We start from the raw sequence: 18,423 nt of genomic DNA, 5'->3' as shown, positions 1-18,423 counted from the left end.
GAAATGGTAAAAATCAGGAGAATCTAGTCAGACATATTTTTTTTTAATAGAGCATTTTACGGTTGTTACTGTCCCAACATTAAATGAATTAAATTTTAAAAATTTAATCCAGATTTAAATTTATAACTACACTTTATATGAAGACTTTTTAATATTTGTTGTTTTTATGTATTTCTCATTTTTGAATAATGTAAATTTGGAATATAATTCTTAACACCGAACCACTTACTTTTTAAAATTATATTTTATTTTAATTGACTCCAATTAAGACCGTTGTTTCACCTTAAACTATTAGGACTGAAAGAGGCCTTAAAACCCTCCATGTTCATTCTGCAGTTAAGAAAACCAAACTCTACAAAGAACAACTTCTTTTCCAGTTCAGTGCTGTCTTAACTCATCTAGGTTTTCTAGTCATGTAGTGCTTCCCCAGCCCTCAATAGGATGAGAAACAAATGTGTGATTATGTAGGAAGCCAGATGCTAGGTCTAATACACAGGAGGAAGAGGCATAGGATTGAAAGCCAAGGTGACCTGGGTTTGAATCCTGGATCTGTGTCTCACTCTCTGTGTCACTTCGGGTGTGTAACTTAATCTCTCCGACTTTCAGAATCCCAGATTCTGAATTGTGTCTACCTCACAAGTTAGTTGTGAGCATCAAATTACACAATCTGTATGGAGCTGCCTAGCACATAATGAAGAGCCAATAAAATTCAAATATTTGAAGAACAAACTTTCGAAGTCAAGAAAGTGGTTTATTAAATTTATGGTCAAAAGCATATAAAAAAGCTTTGAGAGCAATCAGGAGGAAATCACGTTAGCATGAATTTCCTTTTTAATAAGATTTATTATACATATCCCATATAGAACATGTTTATTCAAGTAATGTCATCCAAGTAAATTTTTCATTTGAGCATTTGGAGAATAGAGTTGAAGAGGAAAAGAAATACTGAATAACCTAGGAGAAAAAATAGGTGTGAATTTACATATATACTTAAAATTATATATTTATGTGTAAACATTTAGTGAACTTATATATAATTAACATATATATAACATGTACATATATGTTAATTTTATTGTGATTTATTATTTGTACCCCATTTGCTTCCCAAATGAATTCAGAGTGGAAAAGTTATATTTTTTCTTTCCCATTTTAGGAATGTTTATAACATTTTGAATTTCATAAGTGGTAGAGAGCTTTGGATTCTGATTTTGCCAAATACTGATGTATTTTGAAAGACCATTTAATAGATAAATTTTTCAAGCCAGATATTCTTGCAGAAGTACAAGAAAACTTGGGAAACAAAGCTAAGCACCTGGTGCCAGGATATGAAAATACAGAGAACCAAGTCCATGTGTGTGAGAATCTGAACACTAGAGCTCTCTGTGAAAGAGGGAGAGAGAGATTCCTTTCCCTCACTTCAGCAATAAGAGTAAGGTTACAGGTTTCTTTCTTTTTCTCACTGCTTCTAAAATTGATGAAATATGTTATTACAAATCTGAGACAGAATTATTCAAGATGAGAGCTTAAGAAATGGACTAATAGAGTTTTTGAAACTGGTTTAAGGTTTAAAGTCAGCATTTAGTTTCTTCAAATACAAAAATTCATTTGTCATATAGTTCATGAGTGCCAGAAGTATAGAAGAGATAAAATCCAGCCCTTAATTTTGTGTAGATTTCATTCTAGTGGTTAGAGACTGAGAAATAAATAAGCAAATACTATGTTAAGTGTTGTGTGGTCTGAGAAAAAATTAAGCCCAGCAAAGGTGATGGAGACAGGGAGAGTACGATGTTATGAAGGATGTTAGAGAAGTACTTGTTTGTAAGCTATCCAGTGGATAAACTCAACCTTATTCTTACGGCTCTCACCTCACAAACTTCTAGTATGTAATGTTCAAGGGTGTACTAGAAAATATATTTACTTTGTTAGATTTTAGCTGTGATTATAGTTTCTAAGTAGGAAATACTTGGGTTCTTCATTTCCATTAAGTTGAGGAAACATGAAGTCAATAAGCCTATGATGTGTAAAGATACTACCTGTATTTTTGCCAAAAGTGGAATCCCATGAAATGATCTAAAACAGGAAGAAGCAGAAGGGGAGATATTCCATTGGAAAAAAAAAATGAAACTGGGGGATGTAAAATAATACAGTCACCAAAGCTAAAAACAAACGAGAATATCTGATCTTAAAAAACATAACATATTTTCCTGGAGAACAGAAATCTAAGACAGCAAAGGGAATTCTTTTCCTTACTGTCCCACTTTTATCCCAAAGATCTGAGGGAGCCAAATGAAAATTTCCTGGCATCCTGGGGCAATAAAATAATCTTGGTCTTCTTGTGAAACCACATTAGTATGGAGAGAGAACAGAGGCCTTTTGAGTGCTCCTAAGTGCTGTGTAAGCTGCATTTTTCTCCAGGAACTCAAGGCTTTGTTTATTTGCAAAGAATTACTCTATCAAGGCATGGAGGCCTCAGTGGCCCAGGTGACACACTCAGATGTGAACACTTACCAATTAAGAAGCTCTCAATTAAATGCTTGTTCGAGAGCACAGGGAGACACATCAAAGGTTACTATTGGTTTCTTCAGATATGTTGGTGAAAAAGAAACTGGCATTTCTTTGGGGAAGGTAGACCCAAAAGAAAACATCTTCAGCAAGCTGTAGCTTAACAGAACCCTGCATGATTTGAGCCAGCGCTTCCTTTCCCCTTTGCTAGCTTCAAGCACTTTAATGGCAGAAAACTTGATAAAAAGTACTAGTTACTCACTTTCCCATTAAAAAAGATTTTAAGTGACTGCAATTTTGAGTGCATACGTGTGTGTGTGTGTGTGTGTGTGTGAGAGAGAGAGAGACAGAGAGAGAGAGAGAGAGAGAGAGAGAGAGAGAGAGAGAGAGAGAGAGAGATGACCGATTGACCAAAAGTACAACATCTATAGAGGAAGAGTTCATTTTATTTTAAGCTTCCCCATAGCAAGACACTATTTCTTTTACTAATAGTATAACGTCAGGTCACCAGCTGCAGGAAGCATATGGATTATGTACCTCCCCGGAAGCATAGATGTAAATACACATGTAATCACTGATGCTACTTGGACTTCGGTCTTCTTTATTTGGGCCTGAGTGCCCCACCCCCATTTCTTCCAAGCCATAATGTTGGAATTGAAGCTTTAACTAATGTTTTGCTGGTGAATTTAGTGCTTAGTAAAGGAGCTAGATTAACAGCACACAGAGTGAAGTCCTGTTGACAAGAAAAATAAATTTGTGGCGGGGCGTGGTGGCTCACACCTATAATCCCAGCACTTTGGGAGGCCGAGGAGGGTGGATCATGAGGTCAAGAGATCAAGACCATCCTGGTCAACATGGTGAAACCCCATCTCTACTAAAAATACAAAAATTAGCTGGGCATGGTGGCGCACGCCTGTAGTCCCAGCTACTTGGGAGGCTGAGGCAGGAGAATTGCTTGAACCCAGGAGGCGGAGGTTGCGGTGAGCCGAGATCACGCCATTGCACTCCAGCCTGGGTAACAAGAGCGAAACTCCGTCTCAAAAAAAAAGAAGAAAAGAAAAATAAATTTGTGTTCGCTCCTCCAGGTCCACTGCTGAAAAATCATTCCTGAAAAGATGAGGACACCAAGCAGTGCCTCTGGACCACTGAAGGTAAGGGCTCTGCGGAGGGAAGATTAGATGCAGCCCAAATCAACTCACTTGTTTATTGTCAAATTCAACTGGAATTCCAGCTTCTCCCACCTGTCACTTCTTTCGCTGGGCACCCTGCTTATGACTTCTCTGTAACATGTAGCTTTGCCTTTCTTCAGGATACCTGAAGGTAGTTCAAGGCACTACATATTCTAGGAAGGGAATGACTGGTATCTATCCTAGATTTTGACCACAGTTGTGATTTTAAACATTTGCCCTGTGTTAGACTGTGTCCCAGCCTTGGTTTAGAAAACCTAGTTGTGTTGCTAACCTGAGTCTCCCCACTGCTTCCAGTCGCACTTCAAATTCTCCTGACTTCGCTCATGGTTCTAACTTCTCCCCACAACCAGCAGGTGCCTCCTAGAGTGATTCTAGTCCCTTCATTGTCATTCCCCTGAGTTCCTGCATCTTCATTTTCTAGAGCTGGCTTTCTCATTTCCTGTTTAACCTACTAGAAATGCTTCTCCAACTCTACCTACATCATTTATTTCAGGATTGCATTTTCTTTATCTGCTAGTTTCTCTTACTGAAATCTTTCCAATAACAAAATTCAGGTTTGTAAATAACCACTCTAAGATCACTAATTCTTCTAGAAGCCAAAAAAGCATTTATAGCAGGAGGTGAAAAGCAGCTTAATGATTATGGTTCTACCCATTCCCAAATATTTCCAAGAGACACTAAGAAAACTTGGAGGAATTTCTGTTCCATACTTGGTCAACTCTCCTCATTCTCCTCCTGTTCCCTAAGGGATCCTATCCACTCTAATGTTTTTAATCAGACTTATTTATATGCTGAAGTTAACAAAGTATCTACATCTCTAGTCAAGACCTTTCCCTGGAACTCTGGATGAATATATCCAACCAAATACCTACTGGATATTGTCACATGGATTCTCAATATCAACATGTCTAAAGCTGAATTCAACTTCTTCCCCTTTCAAAGAACCTTTCCTATAATAAAAGTGGTAAACACTTCCATAGTACTTTCTATGTATCAGGCATGATTCAAATCACTTTGCACATATTTACTCATTTGATCCTCAGAGCAATCTTAAGACATACATATTATTATTATTGTCATCCCATGAAGAAACAATGGCACAGAGAGGTTAAGTAATCCTCCCAAGGGCTCACAGTTAGCAGTCACAAAGCTGAGATTTGAACTCAAGCTGCCTGGCTCCAGAGGCCATGCTTTTAACCACTGTGCTAGTCTCACTCTGTCACCAGTTAACCAGTCCCCAGGACTGGACATCTAGGAATCAGCTGTCACCTTCCCCTCACCCCTTCATCTAAACAAGCTTGTATTTCTCTATCCCATGCCTCTCTTCTCAGACACAGTGCTCCATTTTTGCAAACCATTCTTTGCAAAATGGACAGTCATTCTTAAATGACTCCCCAACACAGGGAGGACTGTGTCTGACCCTGCCCTGCTCCTTAGCTTTATTCCTTCCCTCCTCCAGCTGAAGCAAAAGACTCTCTAGCAACACTCAGTGACTTCCCATTCCTTTAAACACAACTTCTCCTGTGGATTTTCTCATGCTGTCCTCCAACCTGAAGGCTCTTCCTTTTTCCAGCACACTTCTCCTAATTTCTATTCATTCCAAAGCTTCAGTTCAGTGTCCTTTTGCCAGCAAGTCTTCCCTAATGTCTCTACTACCACCATTTGCCCTCTGAGTGGGCTGGTTAGTACCACCCTTCTCATGTGCTTTACGGTACCTCTTTCTCCCTGTTTTTCTTTTTCCTTTTTCCTTTTTTTTTTTTGAGGTAGGGTCTTGTTCTTTTGCCCAGGCTGGAGTGCAATGGTGCAATCTCAGCTCATGGCAGCCTCTAACTCGTTGATTCCATCATTGACTTCTATTTCACTATTCATTCTGTTCATTTGTCTGCCCCCTCTCACCAGAACCATTTGCTCTGTGAGGGCTGTGACTGCACTTGATGAATCTGAAATTCTGTAGCACCTAGTTTGGTAACTGGAGAAAATGGATAAATTTTTCATAAGTGAATAGACATAAGGAGTGACTGAAAATAGAGAGCCATATGGTGTTTATGCACCAAATGTGTGTATGTAAAGGAAAAGAAGGGTCAAAACATGCATGGGTAATTTCACGCGTATTTATGAAATTTCTGATTTGCACCCAGCCCTGGTCATTTGCAGTGATGGACAATGTGACCAACAATTGAAATGATAATAGGATCATTCTAAATTAAAGCCAAAATATAACTTCATAAGTGGGTTCGCTGAGCCTGAGTCACTCTCCAGCTGTGTCAGTCATCCCCTTGGGCAGTGTCATGAATTCTCTTGAGTCTCTAAAGTTGCAGGTCATACTAGAAAAGAAGGGCCTCTGCTGTTCACACCTGGAGGGCTTCCCCCTCAAGGCAGGTAAGAAGCCCCAAGGCCTGGCTGCCTTGACACTGTTCTTACAGAGCCTCTGCTTGGCAGGTGTGCTGTACTGGACTTCTCTTCAGGTGAAGCTCAGAAGCAAAAGTGGCTTAGAGACAAAAATAAATAAAGGTCAAAGTCAACTTAGACTTTTCACCATGATAATGATGTATCCCAGATTACAGGATAGAAGCTTAGTTCACATGGAGTGCTGCTTTGAGGTATAACCAAAAGCATAACACTCCTCGGAGTTGTTTGCACATAATAATTAGTTGTCCATTTAAACATTTTTTGAGAATCCACAGATGCCAATCAGTGCGCCACATTCTGGAGGTGAAAAGAAAAATAAGAAATACATTTTGCCTTCAAGAAGCTTAGAGTTTGTGAGTGAGTCAGACAGGAAAAGGCATCAAAAAAATACCTCATAGGCTAAAAAAAGTTTTTTTCAAAGTTATAATGCATGGTTTAAAAGAGAGGAAAGGAAAAAGGAGACAAAGCTGGTTACAGGTCTGAGGGAGTCTAAGGAGAGAAAAATAGAAGGAGAGTAAATTATAGTAAAATTTTTCTTTTTGTATATATATATAATTGCACTTTAGGTTCTAGGGTACATGTGCAGAACATGCAGCATTGTTGCATAGGTACATGCACGGCAATGAGGTTTGCTGCCTCCATCCCCCCATCACCTATATCTGGCATTTCTCCCCATGTTATCCCTCACCAACTTCCCTACCCCCCACTGTCCCTCCCTTATTCCCCCACAACAGACCCTAGTGTTTGATGCTCCCCTCCTTGTGTCCATGTGTTCTCATTGTTCAACACCCACCGATGAGTGAGAACATGCAGTGTTTGATTTTCTGTTCTTATGTCAGTTTGCTGAGAATGATGGTTTCCAGATTCATCCATGTCCCTACAAAGGACACGAACTCATCATTTTAATGGCTGCATAGTATTCCATGGTGTATATGTGCCACATTGTCCTTGTCCAGTCTATCATCGATGGGCATTTGGATTGGTTCCAGGTATTGGCTATTAAAGAGTGCTGCAATGAACATACATTGTGTGCATGTGTCTGTATAATAGAATGATTTATAATCCTTTGGATATATACCCAGTAATGGGATTGCTGGGTCAAATGGAATTTCTAGTTCTAGATCCTTGAGGAATCGCCACACTGTCTTCTACAATGGTTGAACTAATTTACACTCCTGCCAACAGTGTAAAAGTGTTCCTATTTCTCCACATCCAGGAGAGGAAAATTTTTAAAGAAAATGCATAGTTACTGTAAATCACATGGGGGATTGGTCACAGGGAAGTAAAGGGTTTTGTAACAGCATGTGAGGAGGGTCCCTAGTAGAGTAGGGGAGTGGGAAGGAGAAGAAACAAGGATCTTCCCACCTCCCTATGTGTCTTGCCCTCTTAAAACAAGACTGAGAATGACTAGGCTGAGGACTTGCAATTTATCTGCCCACAATTGGTAAGCCATTGAACCAGCATAGTTGTAAAGCTGGACTGTGAATGATGGGGTATGAATACTCCCTCATATTAGAAAGTTCCAGGACAGCACTACAGATTTCCATCATTTGTGAATACCATTGAAAATTGCAGGGGGTTAAGTCACTTTGTAAGTAACCCCAGAACATCTACCTGCTAGGTGTTAACAGCCAAACATGTAGATTGGGCCCTCTTCTGCTTAGTAAAGACTGAGAAACTGAGAAAGAAACAGCCTCAGACAGATCTTTCACCCCACAAAACAGAGTAGGTTAGGCCCCATTTCCAGTCCCCAAAGAATAACAGATATCCCCTACAAAAAAGCCAGCAGCTCAATGTTCAACCCAGAGAGATTAAGAGAGTGGGAAGACTAAAAGTCTGAGGCAGGACTTCAAAGTCTAGGCTTAAGGTGAAGATAGAAACAGGCATGGCCAGGGCATTTCCTGGGTAAATCACTAGAAAGACTGAGGATATTGTGCACCTACCATGTGCCAGGAAAAAGTGAGTCTTTAGTTTGCCCAAAGCCCACCCCAAAATATATAGTATAGGTAAAAATAGTAGAATTGCCAACACAACTTAAAGCCCTTTAGCTACCATCCGCCTTCCAAGGAAAGTGTGAACCCAAAGTCCCTTCTATATATAGGGTAACCATGTGTCCTTCATCATAGGTCAGCCTTGGTTTACAACTGTCTCCTGGAAAAATTATTGATATCATCCTCTTTTATTCTCAAAAGAATTCTGATATGGGCTATAAATTATCATAATATATGAAAATTCTGGATCCCCAATTGTGGGAGGAACTGGGCTCAGCACATTTCTTTCTTCCACTATGATATCTAATTTCACTATTATCATCTCTGTGTTTACAGATAAGAACTTAAGCCTTGGGCAGTTTAAAGAGCTTTCCCAAAATCATAGAGTCATTGAATGGAAATAATGGGAATTGATCTCAAGCTTATCTGAGGCTACAATTTGAGCTACAATTATTTATATTTCTTCAGTGAAATACCACTCCCTTGGCAAGAGCACAAAAAGTTGCAATCAGTTTTAAACTAATAAAGAAGTTATATGAAGAACTGTCAGACAAAAATCACTATGTACTTGCTCTATTCCAAGTAACCATGTTTTCATTTATTTAAACTAGGTCTCAGGGACAACTGATTTTACAATAAAAAGAAGCTAGCATGAGGGATTGTGTTTCAGGAAGAGGAAGCATGGGTGAGAAAGAATATGGCCTGATAAAGAACTTATGGTTGTTTAGTAAAATGAAAACAGAAGGTTTGGGTTTGGAGAATTAGCAGAGAGTAACCATTGAGGGACTTGATTAAGGACTTGGACTTCACCTGCTTGAACTTGAACTAGGGATCCCTTGAAGGCTGCTACCCAGAGAGAAATATAAGATAAGCATCCCAGAGATTGGTGGGGATGGGATTATAGGAGATTAAACTAAAGGCACAAACTGTTCATGAAGGTCAAAACTAAAGCAGTAACAGTGGGGACAAATGAGAACAGTGTGGTTTGACGGTTTCTCAATCGACACACAACAATGGGCATATTCCAGTAACAAAATGGGTGAGGAAGAAGTAACATAGATGGAGAGAACAAGAATGATGCTCAGTCCTGTTCGCGCCTCCCAAACTTCCCACTGCAGACAACTGCGTCAGATTTTCCAGGCAAGAGGCCTGGTAGTCTGATTATATAACAAGTGTTGGGGGTGGTACTTATCATCCCGGAATTTGGGAAAACACCAGACAAAATGGATACGATGTCCCTCACAGAGCCAAGGATAGAAGACAAGGAAGAGCTTTCATTAGAAAGATAATAAATTTGTTTTGGAAATAATATATTAGATCCAAGATAACCGAGTTTTTCAGTGTCAAAAACTAAGGAAAGGGCCAAGCTTGCAACTTTAGATTTAAGGGATTATTCGTGGAAACATGATAATGGAAGCCATGCCTCAGGATGTAGTTACTCTGGGACCAGATAGTGTGATAAAAATAAGGAAACAAGGACAAAAGTTCAAACAACAGTAACAGTTAAAGAACAGATGTGGGAGGAAGAATCAGTCTGAGAGAGAAAGAGTTCTTAGAAGTTAGAACTACGAAGGGTTAATGTCAGAAGCTAGAGAAATGTGTTTTTCAATGAAAAGGGAGTGGTCAGCAGTATTAAATGCCACAAAGATTAGGAATTTAAACTATCCCTTGAAACTGGTCTTAGAAAATCATCTGTAGCCTTTCCAAGGCAGTTAGATTACAATAAAATTCAAAGTAAATGGGCATGAGGGAATGGAGACAAGCAGCATTTGCTGTATTTTCTATGGTCTTGGCAGAAAACAGAAGAAATGAGGAGTGAGAGGATGATATGTTCAGAGGGATTTGGGGTCAAGAGAGACTCTGCTTTTTTCTAGGCTGTCAGGAGTTGTCAAGGAAGCAAGGGATAGAAACCCATGCAGAAGACAAGAACAGGAAACCATGGCTAGAAGCTCACAAATCTAGTCGATATTATTTTGTAATTAAAGACACATAATTATGTTTGAGGGCCAAGGGAAAGGAATCAGTGAGAAGTGAGACGGTTAGCAGGTGAGGAAGAACTGATAAGTAATAGACGAATGGCTATTAGTTGATAACTGATAAGTAGATAAATGAATGATAAGAACTGATAAGTAATGGAAGAATGGCTATGAGGACAAGAACAAGACTATAGACAGAGTTTTAAAAAGAGGAATGCATTTTTCTCTAAGAGCAGAGGAAATAATAGAAGAAATCAAGAACTTTTTGTTGAAGAAAAAAATATTTAAAGAACATATGCCTAGTGATGGCCTGGTCCCAGTAAAGGAGAAAATCAGGTCAGCCATTGAGAGGGAGAGGTAGGATTGGATCAAGAGCCTATGGTGACAGTTCTAGTGAGAAACCTCTGGAAGATTGGCAAATTGTCAGTTTGAATCTCTTGGTTCAAAATCCTCTCCTTGCTCTATCTACCAAGCCTATATTATAATCAATATCCAGTACTAACAAACCTCTACCTCCCACACTGAAAGCCTCAATTTAAATCTGACTTCAAAAAGTCTATAACGATTTCAGCTTTGGCCAGGTGTGGTGGCTCATGCTTATAATCCTAACGCTTTGGGAGACTGAGGCGGGTGGATCACTTGAAATCAGGAGTTCAAGACAGCCTGGCCAACATGGCAAAACCCTGTCTCTACTAAAATACAGTTAGCTAGAAGTGGTGGCAGGTGCCTGTAATCCCAGCTACTCAGAAGGCTGAAGTAGGAGAATCACTTGAACCCAGGAGGTGGAGGTTGCAGTGAGCCGAGATCACGCCACTGCACTCCAGCTTGGGAGACAGAGGGAGACTCCATCTCAAAAAAAAACAAAAAACAAAAAAAACCCTCAATTTCAACTTGCCTTCACCACTCTGAGATGCTAGTGAGCCTTAGATAGTGCTATCCTAACATGGTTAGTGATAAACTGAGCCTTTTCTTCGCCACTGATAGTTCCGCTAATATTCTTGTGAGCCAGCCAGCATTCAATTATTATTTCTAACATAAAAGAACAGAATGATAATTAGATTTTTTCTTAATGACTAGAGGCCAGCCATTGATGTAATAATTTATTTTCTAAAGGTAGATTTTCAGAAATGGGAATGCTGAATACTTCAGGATTCCCGATTAAATATATACATCTTACATATGAGAAAACTGAGGCTCAACAAATGCAAATGATATGGTACAAAGAGATGAACAAATGGAAACCTGAAATGGAACCCCACAGTGCTTCTCTATAAGCAAGGAAGTGGCTTTTCCTTCTCTTTGTCACTGGCTCTCTGCTCCTTTGCTCACTAAACAGTAGTTTCCATTAGCAAGCCCACCTTCTAGCAGCCTTGCTTCTATTCTCTGGGGACGTCCCCCTCCTTAAAAGACAGGCATGGGTCGTAAGACAGGCATGGACACACCCACCTCTGCACCCGGCACCAGGCTCTGCACTTGGCACCTAGCTCTGCCGCATGGCTCCCCTGGAAGGCTCCAGCTGATACAAGGCTCCTGGCCGGCTCTGCCACCGGAAAACCCACCCAACAACCTGTCAACCAATAGCGGCCTGCCCCGTCTCAATCCCGTTACCCTGGAGTTAATCAGAGCACCCAGCTGTTGCTCGTTCCTTCTAGCCATAAAAACCCCACGCCCCAGAAGTTGGCGCGACTTCCCTGGTCCCTTTCCTCGGGACCATGGAACCTCGCCCAGGAGCTGAATAAATTGGATTTTCATTTTCTTATACTGGCCTCAGTTTCCTCATTTTAAACTCGGCAATAAACCTTATATGGATGAGTCAGGGAGAGTCCTCTACTAAGAGGGGCAGTGCTTAGAGTTGACAGTTAATTCTGAAATATGTCAAAGATGTCAGGGAGAGTTCTAAACTCAAGAAGGCTGTCCAAATGAAGCTCTCCATCTACAGAGCCCTATTTTCCCCTAAAAAAAAATCTCTGCTGCATATTGTTCTATCTCTTTACCTTTTTGCCTTTCTTTGAAATAGCTCACCTCTCCTATTACCAATTAAAGTACTGCTTTTGCTCATATTATTAACCTAACCAATGATAGTATTATGAGCACAGTATTTTTTTCATTTCTTTTACTCTTCAGGATAATTTACTTGTTTTCTTGTTTTTGGTTCACAAAGACACTTTTTTTCCTCATTTTTTTTTTTTTAAAGTTCTGGAATACATGTGCAGAATGTGCAGGTTTGTTACATAAGTATGTAGTGCACTTAGCAATCTGTCATCTATGTTTTAAGCCCCACATGCATTAGGTGTCTCTAATGCTCTCCCTCCCCGTGCCCCCAACCCCCCATAGGCCCCAGTGTGTGAAGTTCCCCTCCCTGTGTCCATGTTCTCTCATTATTTAAGTCTCACTTATGAGTGAGAACATGCGGTGTTTGGTTTTCTGTTCCTGCGTTAGTTTGCTGAGAATGATGATTTCCAGCTTCACCCATGTCCCTGCAAAAGACATGAACTCGTCCTTTTTTATGGCTGCATAGAATTCCATGGTGCCTATGCGCCACATTTTTTTTATCCAGTCTATCATTGATGGGCATTTGGGTTGGTTCTAAGTCTTTACTATTGTGAACCATGCTGCAATAAATATACCTGTGCATGTCTTTATAGTAGAATGATTTAGAATCCTTTGGGTATATACCCAGTAATGGGATTGCTGGGTCAAATTTTGGTTGGAGATTCTTGAGAATTGACGCATTGTCTTCCACAATGGTTGAACCAATTGACGCTCCTATCAACAGTGTAAAATGTGTTCCTGTTTCTCTACACCCTCACCGGCATCTGTTGTTTCCTGACTTTTTAATAATTGGCATTCTAACCAATATGAGATGGTATCTCATTGTGGTTTTGATTTACAGTTCTCTAATGACCAGTGATGATGAGCTTTTTTTTCATATGTTTATTGGCCGCATAAATGTCTTCTTTGGAGAAGTGTGCAAAGACACATTTTTATCATTGGCTCTGTTTCTTGGATTTTTATTTCCTTATTTGCTATTATTCAGGAAATCTATAGCTACCTAAAGTTTGGGTTAATTTTTAAATAAAGTAGTTATTTGTCTCTCTCACTCACAGTGATAAACACATAGTTGGTATTCAGTAAATGCATCTTGGATTGGAGAAGCAGTTTTCTTTTGTTGAACCAATATTAACTGGACCAATCCATTAACCCTTGACCTATATAATCCATGTAACCAGATTGATAGATGCTGTAAGTGTAACTACTAATAGCAACTTATAATGACAGAAAATTAATCTGTGTAAGCCATTGTTCTAGGATATTAACCTGGGTTAACTCATTTAATCCTTAAATTAATGCTACAGGGGAGGAACTGCTATTAGCCTCTTTTTTCAGAAAAGAAATGTGAGACAAAGAAAAGTTAACTAATTTGTCCAAAATGAAGCAACTAAGAAGTGGCAGGACTAGGATTTGAACCCACACCATCTGCCTTCAGTCTCTTAACCACTGCACTATACTAAGGACCACTATAATTTTATGTGATTTGCAAATGTAAACATAAAAACAAATTATTTGATTAAATTTGGAATTAATAGTTATTTTTTAGAATAGACTTATTCATATAACTTCACAAATACATGGCCACTTTCTATTTAACAACTTTTAAAGAAATATTGTATAATTCTGAAAAATGAGAGATAAACCAATAACGTTACAATTCCGTGAAATATTTTGTGCAAACCTATCTTGCTTGCACAAATGAATCAAAGTTCGTTCCTTACCTTTGACTAAACTTGACTTTCAGGATGATATACAAAGAGAGTATTTGATTTATTTCCTAATTGGGCAAACTTAAAAGAAAATAGAATTCCAAACATGAATGACAGTGGCAGAAAAATTAGGAAATGAATATCTTTGCATTTCTTAAAAAAAGAATGCCTAACCCAAAAAATATCCTGGGCCCCATTTCTCCTCAAATGTTGGGGTATGCTTTCTTCACCACCATCCTATTTCCACCTGAGAAAGGAGGGAAATCTTGGCAAGTGACTGTAAAATTCCATTTTATTCTTGAAGTAAAATATGTCTTCTTTGTTCTTTAAGGTACTGCCTCTGTGCTTGTAATTCTTAACAATTCTTCCTTTACGGGGACTCCTAGTGGCATAGAAACTGGTTGCCAAGAATTCAAAACCATCACAAGTCATAAGAAATTATATTTGAGTGAGAAGCTGCTAAAATTGTTTCATATCACCCAATTTCACATAGTGGAAATGCGAACAGGGGAACAGAGGTGAAAATGTAAGCTTTTAAAGGAATGTTAACTGCTATCATCAGGGAAAAACACATATATATGTATACACACACACATACATTACTGTCAGTAAAAATATGGAAATGTTCTCTAGGATATATGGGGGAAAGCCAGATGGGGAAAATGATGGAACAGAAAACAAAAGGCCAGACAATATGAAATCTCTGTTTAATAAACACAGCTGGGATGCAGCTGAAGTTGAGAAGACAGTGAAGCTACCTTTTTACTCACAAAGAAAATTTGCTAATAGTAGAAATAAAATTGAATATTTGGTGAAACTGACATTTTCATGCCAACAAATAGGTATGAGTATTTATTCCCAATAACTTAGCATTAAAGAAGACTTAGCATTAAAGAGAAACTGCAAGAATTGATGAGTGCCTGAAGATAATGTCTATTGCCTCGCATGGGAAACATATTGATACAAAAAGAAGAAATATGCAAACCTTTTGTAGTCATAAATGCATTAAAAAAGGCAGGTATCAGAAATAACACAATGCATTTGGGCATTTTAATGCATGAATGATATTCTTAATTAGGAAAGATAAGCATTTTTTAATAAAGACTTTTAATCTCAAAAATAAGATTTATTTTAATTATTTTTTATGACCAAATGGTTTTATCTGAGACAAATCAAACAAACGTAGTTTCTTCTTAAAATACAGCTGTTAAAATATAGCATCATATATGCAAAAGTTGTGACATTAGATTTATAGATTTTAATTTAAATTAATTTTAGTTATTAAAATATTGACTGGAATGCATGGCACAATAACTCATTCTAACCCTGGCTATTATTCTGAGACATGACTTTGGTTTTCACTTACCTTGATAATTTAATATGATAGGCTGTATTAGCAGCATGAAATCAAAGAAAGTTTCATTTATTATAACAATTACGATATTTTTATTGTTCAACAAGAGTGCACTTTCTTTTCCCAAGTTGCCAGGCTTTCCTTCCTTCCACCAATGCCAAAGCTTAAGTAATGTAAATATTGCTTATCTTTCAGGATGATAGCTGGGTATTGCATTCACCTCAAAAGTTTTTTAGTTTTTTAGAAACCTCAACTAAAAACTTCAATACATTTAAAGGTGACTATAGTTCATACCAGTGCTTCCTCAATAAAGAAATTTCTTTATTAGCACCTCAAATACTACCTTATAATGAAGATGCCCACTTTATAGAGTCAGACAGACTTTATCCTTAAATTGAGAGCAGGAAATAGTGGAATCGTAGATTTTTTTCTTATATAATAAGCTCCTATTTATTTTATATAGCAAACATTTATTGAGCATCTACAATATATGAAACACTATGTAAATCCTTGGGGGAGATTTAAATATGAATAAGGTGCAGTCCCTGTCCTCAGGGGACTTATAATGTAGTAACAACATAAAGCACTGAGCGAGATATGTGGAAGGAAGGGGTGAGGCTGGTAACCGGGAGCTAGAACAGTTTAATGTTGAATGTGGTAGCAACAGGATCCCAAATTTATATTTTGTTGTAGTAGTAGCTGGTTTTATTTTGGTATGGGTCCTTGCAAATTCCTATCCCATGCCCAGTATTAAAAACCATATCCAGGAAAACTAAAAATGAACAAACAAAAACAACAACAGAATAAAATATGGCATACCTCATTGGAGTGAGGGTGCTAATAATAATTAAGGTGGAAAGAAATGCCTCAGCCGAAGAGTCTGGAGATTGGGAAGTCAGCAGCCTATTTCTGACTTCCCATTTAACTCTGAACAAGGCACTTAACCTCTTTGCAACATAATATATCCACTGCTGAGATGATGTTAAAAATGTCTACCAATAGGGGGCTAGGAAGACAATAGTGTTAACATTTGCTTATTTAATGAATGCTACTTGCTAGGTTTCAATGGTCTAAAATGCTCTACATACATCATCCTATATCGTGTTCTACATGAAGGGCACTCCCTGAAGTTGTGCAACTTAGCTAGCTGGGTGAAACATCTTTCCCAAGATCGTGAGCTGGGATTCAAACCCAACAGTCTTGCTTATAAATTCTTGGTTTTAAACACTAAACAGCACTGTCTCTCTGAGGATAAAGAGAAGATGATACAAATAGAAATATCAGAAGTGATTAAAATACTGCAAGTGCTGAGATTATAATACACTTACTTCCTTGTATTGTATGGCAGAATAAAATTATTCTCCATGTGAAGGGTTTCTTCAAGACTATCCATTATGTTCTTCAAGACTATCCATTATGTTTTGCAAGACATAGTCCAATTTCTTTCAAGGATTAGTCCCTTCAAATCAGCAGTGTTGGAGAAACCTCCTCACTAATAAAAAACATTGACAAGTCTCAATTGAATCATACTATATGGAACCAGTGATGCAGGGATATAATATCTCAGGTGGATGGACATAATTAATTTCCCTGTTGTTAGGACAGTGAAAAGATGAGCCGCTGGCTAGGTTATTAAGTGCACTAACTTTTTTTAGCATATTCTTTATTATTTGATGTGATGTAATAAATAAACAGACGAAGTTCAGTCATGACCGTTCCATTTTAATATCTTCAAAGGTAATTTCATGGAATGGTTAGAGAAAATAATGGGCATTAATCTATCCATCCATCCACATTCACTCAAAAAAAATCTGTTGTATTGTACATTCTGGAGTTCAAAGATGATTGAGAAATGTATCTGCCTTCAGATAGCTGGGAGGAGGGAAAGAGACAAATCAAAAGATAATTAACACCTAGTGGCAAGAACTGAAATAAAAGAAGAACTTTGGGGAGATAGGCCTGCAGAAGGCCAAATAACTGAACAAAAGGAGGCATAAAAGGCTTCATAGAAACCAAAGAATAGAGAGTCATCCCATAGCATAGGATTCCTTTATTCATAATAGCAAAGATATGGAATCAACCTAAATGGCCATCAGGGATAGACTGGATTAAAAAAAAAATGTGGTACATATACAGCATGGAATACTATGCAGCCATAAAAAGAAACTAGATCATATCCTTTGCAGAATGGAGCTGGAAGCCATAATTCTTAGCAAACTAATGCAGGAACAAAAAAACAGATACCACATGTGCTCACTTATAAGTTGGAGCTAAGTGATGAGAACACATGGACACATAAATGAGAACAGCACATCCTGGGACCTATTGCAGGGTGGAGAGTAGGAGGAGGGAGAGGATCAGAAAAAATAACTAAAGGGAACGAGGCTTAATGCCTGGGTAATGAAATAATCCATACAACAAACCCCCATGAGATAAGTTTACCTATATGACAAACCTCCACGTGTACCCCTGAAAATAAAATAAAATTAAAAAAGAAAGAAAAAGCAACAATGACCTCTGGCCTGGGCCTTAGAGGTTATGTACAGTCTATATAGATAGGGTATTCTTAATGGAAAAGAAGTTCCCCTACCCTCAACCCCTGCCAAATGAAGTAAAGCAAAATGGCTTTATCTACATATTCTTTGAAAGGAAAAGTAAAATCTACTCATTATCTGAGATGTTAAATGAACAGTTTATACTAGTTATTATTAGTTAATAAGACCATTGGCCAAGTCAGGGTAAATATGATACTCTGAGATTATGATGCTTGGTCAGCTTCATAATCTCAGAGTATCAGGAGATCTCATTTCATATCCAGTCTGTGCCAGCTTATAATACAATCTCAGGCAATACAAATTGATATAATGAAAAGGAAAAAAGAAACCTAAAAAAATCCTGCTTGAACTGAATCCCTAGAAGATATTCAGCGTGACCATTGGAAAGAAGTGCTCCTTCATTTTAGAAGGAAAGAAGGGAGGGAGGGTGAGAGGGAGAAAGAAAGGGGGAGAGAGGGAGAAAAAAGAGAAGGCGGAAGGGAGGGAGGGAAGGAAAGAAAGAAAGGAGGAAGGGAGGGAGGGAAGGAAAGAAAGAAGGGAGGAAGGGAGGGAGGAATGAAGGAAGGAAGGAAGGGGGGAGGGAGGGAGGGAAAGAAGGAAGGAGGGAGGGAGGGAGGGAGAGGAAGGGAGGAAGAGGGAGGGAGGGAAGGAAGGAAGGAAGGAAGGAAGGAAGGAAGGAAGG

The 18,423-nt window shown here is 38.5% G+C and overlaps 1 protein-coding gene across 4 annotated transcripts in view; it reads left to right on the top strand.

Annotated features, from left to right (window-relative positions):
* TBX18 (T-box transcription factor 18) overlaps positions 1-12,189 on the top strand; it is a 312,102-nt gene extending 299,913 nt beyond the window's left edge. For 2 of the 4 annotated variants that reach the window (XR_013534860.1, XR_013534862.1), the window contains 2 exons: positions 3,591-3,656; positions 8,432-12,189. The gene's annotated coding sequence lies outside the window, so the exon portion shown is untranslated. Of the gene's footprint in view, positions 1-3,590; positions 3,657-4,516; positions 6,625-8,431 lie in introns of those variants that run through there. The other 2 variants (XR_013534861.1, XR_013534859.1) reach the window with 2 other exon arrangements.
* The last annotated feature ends 6,234 nt before the right edge of the window (positions 12,190-18,423 follow it).

Source organism: Callithrix jacchus, chromosome 4 (assembly GCF_049354715.1).
Source record: "Callithrix jacchus isolate 240 chromosome 4, calJac240_pri, whole genome shotgun sequence".
Lineage (NCBI taxonomy): Eukaryota > Metazoa > Chordata > Mammalia > Primates > Cebidae > Callithrix > Callithrix jacchus.
The sequence above is the reverse complement of the archived record's forward strand: the minus strand, read 5'-3'. Positions and strand labels throughout refer to the sequence as shown.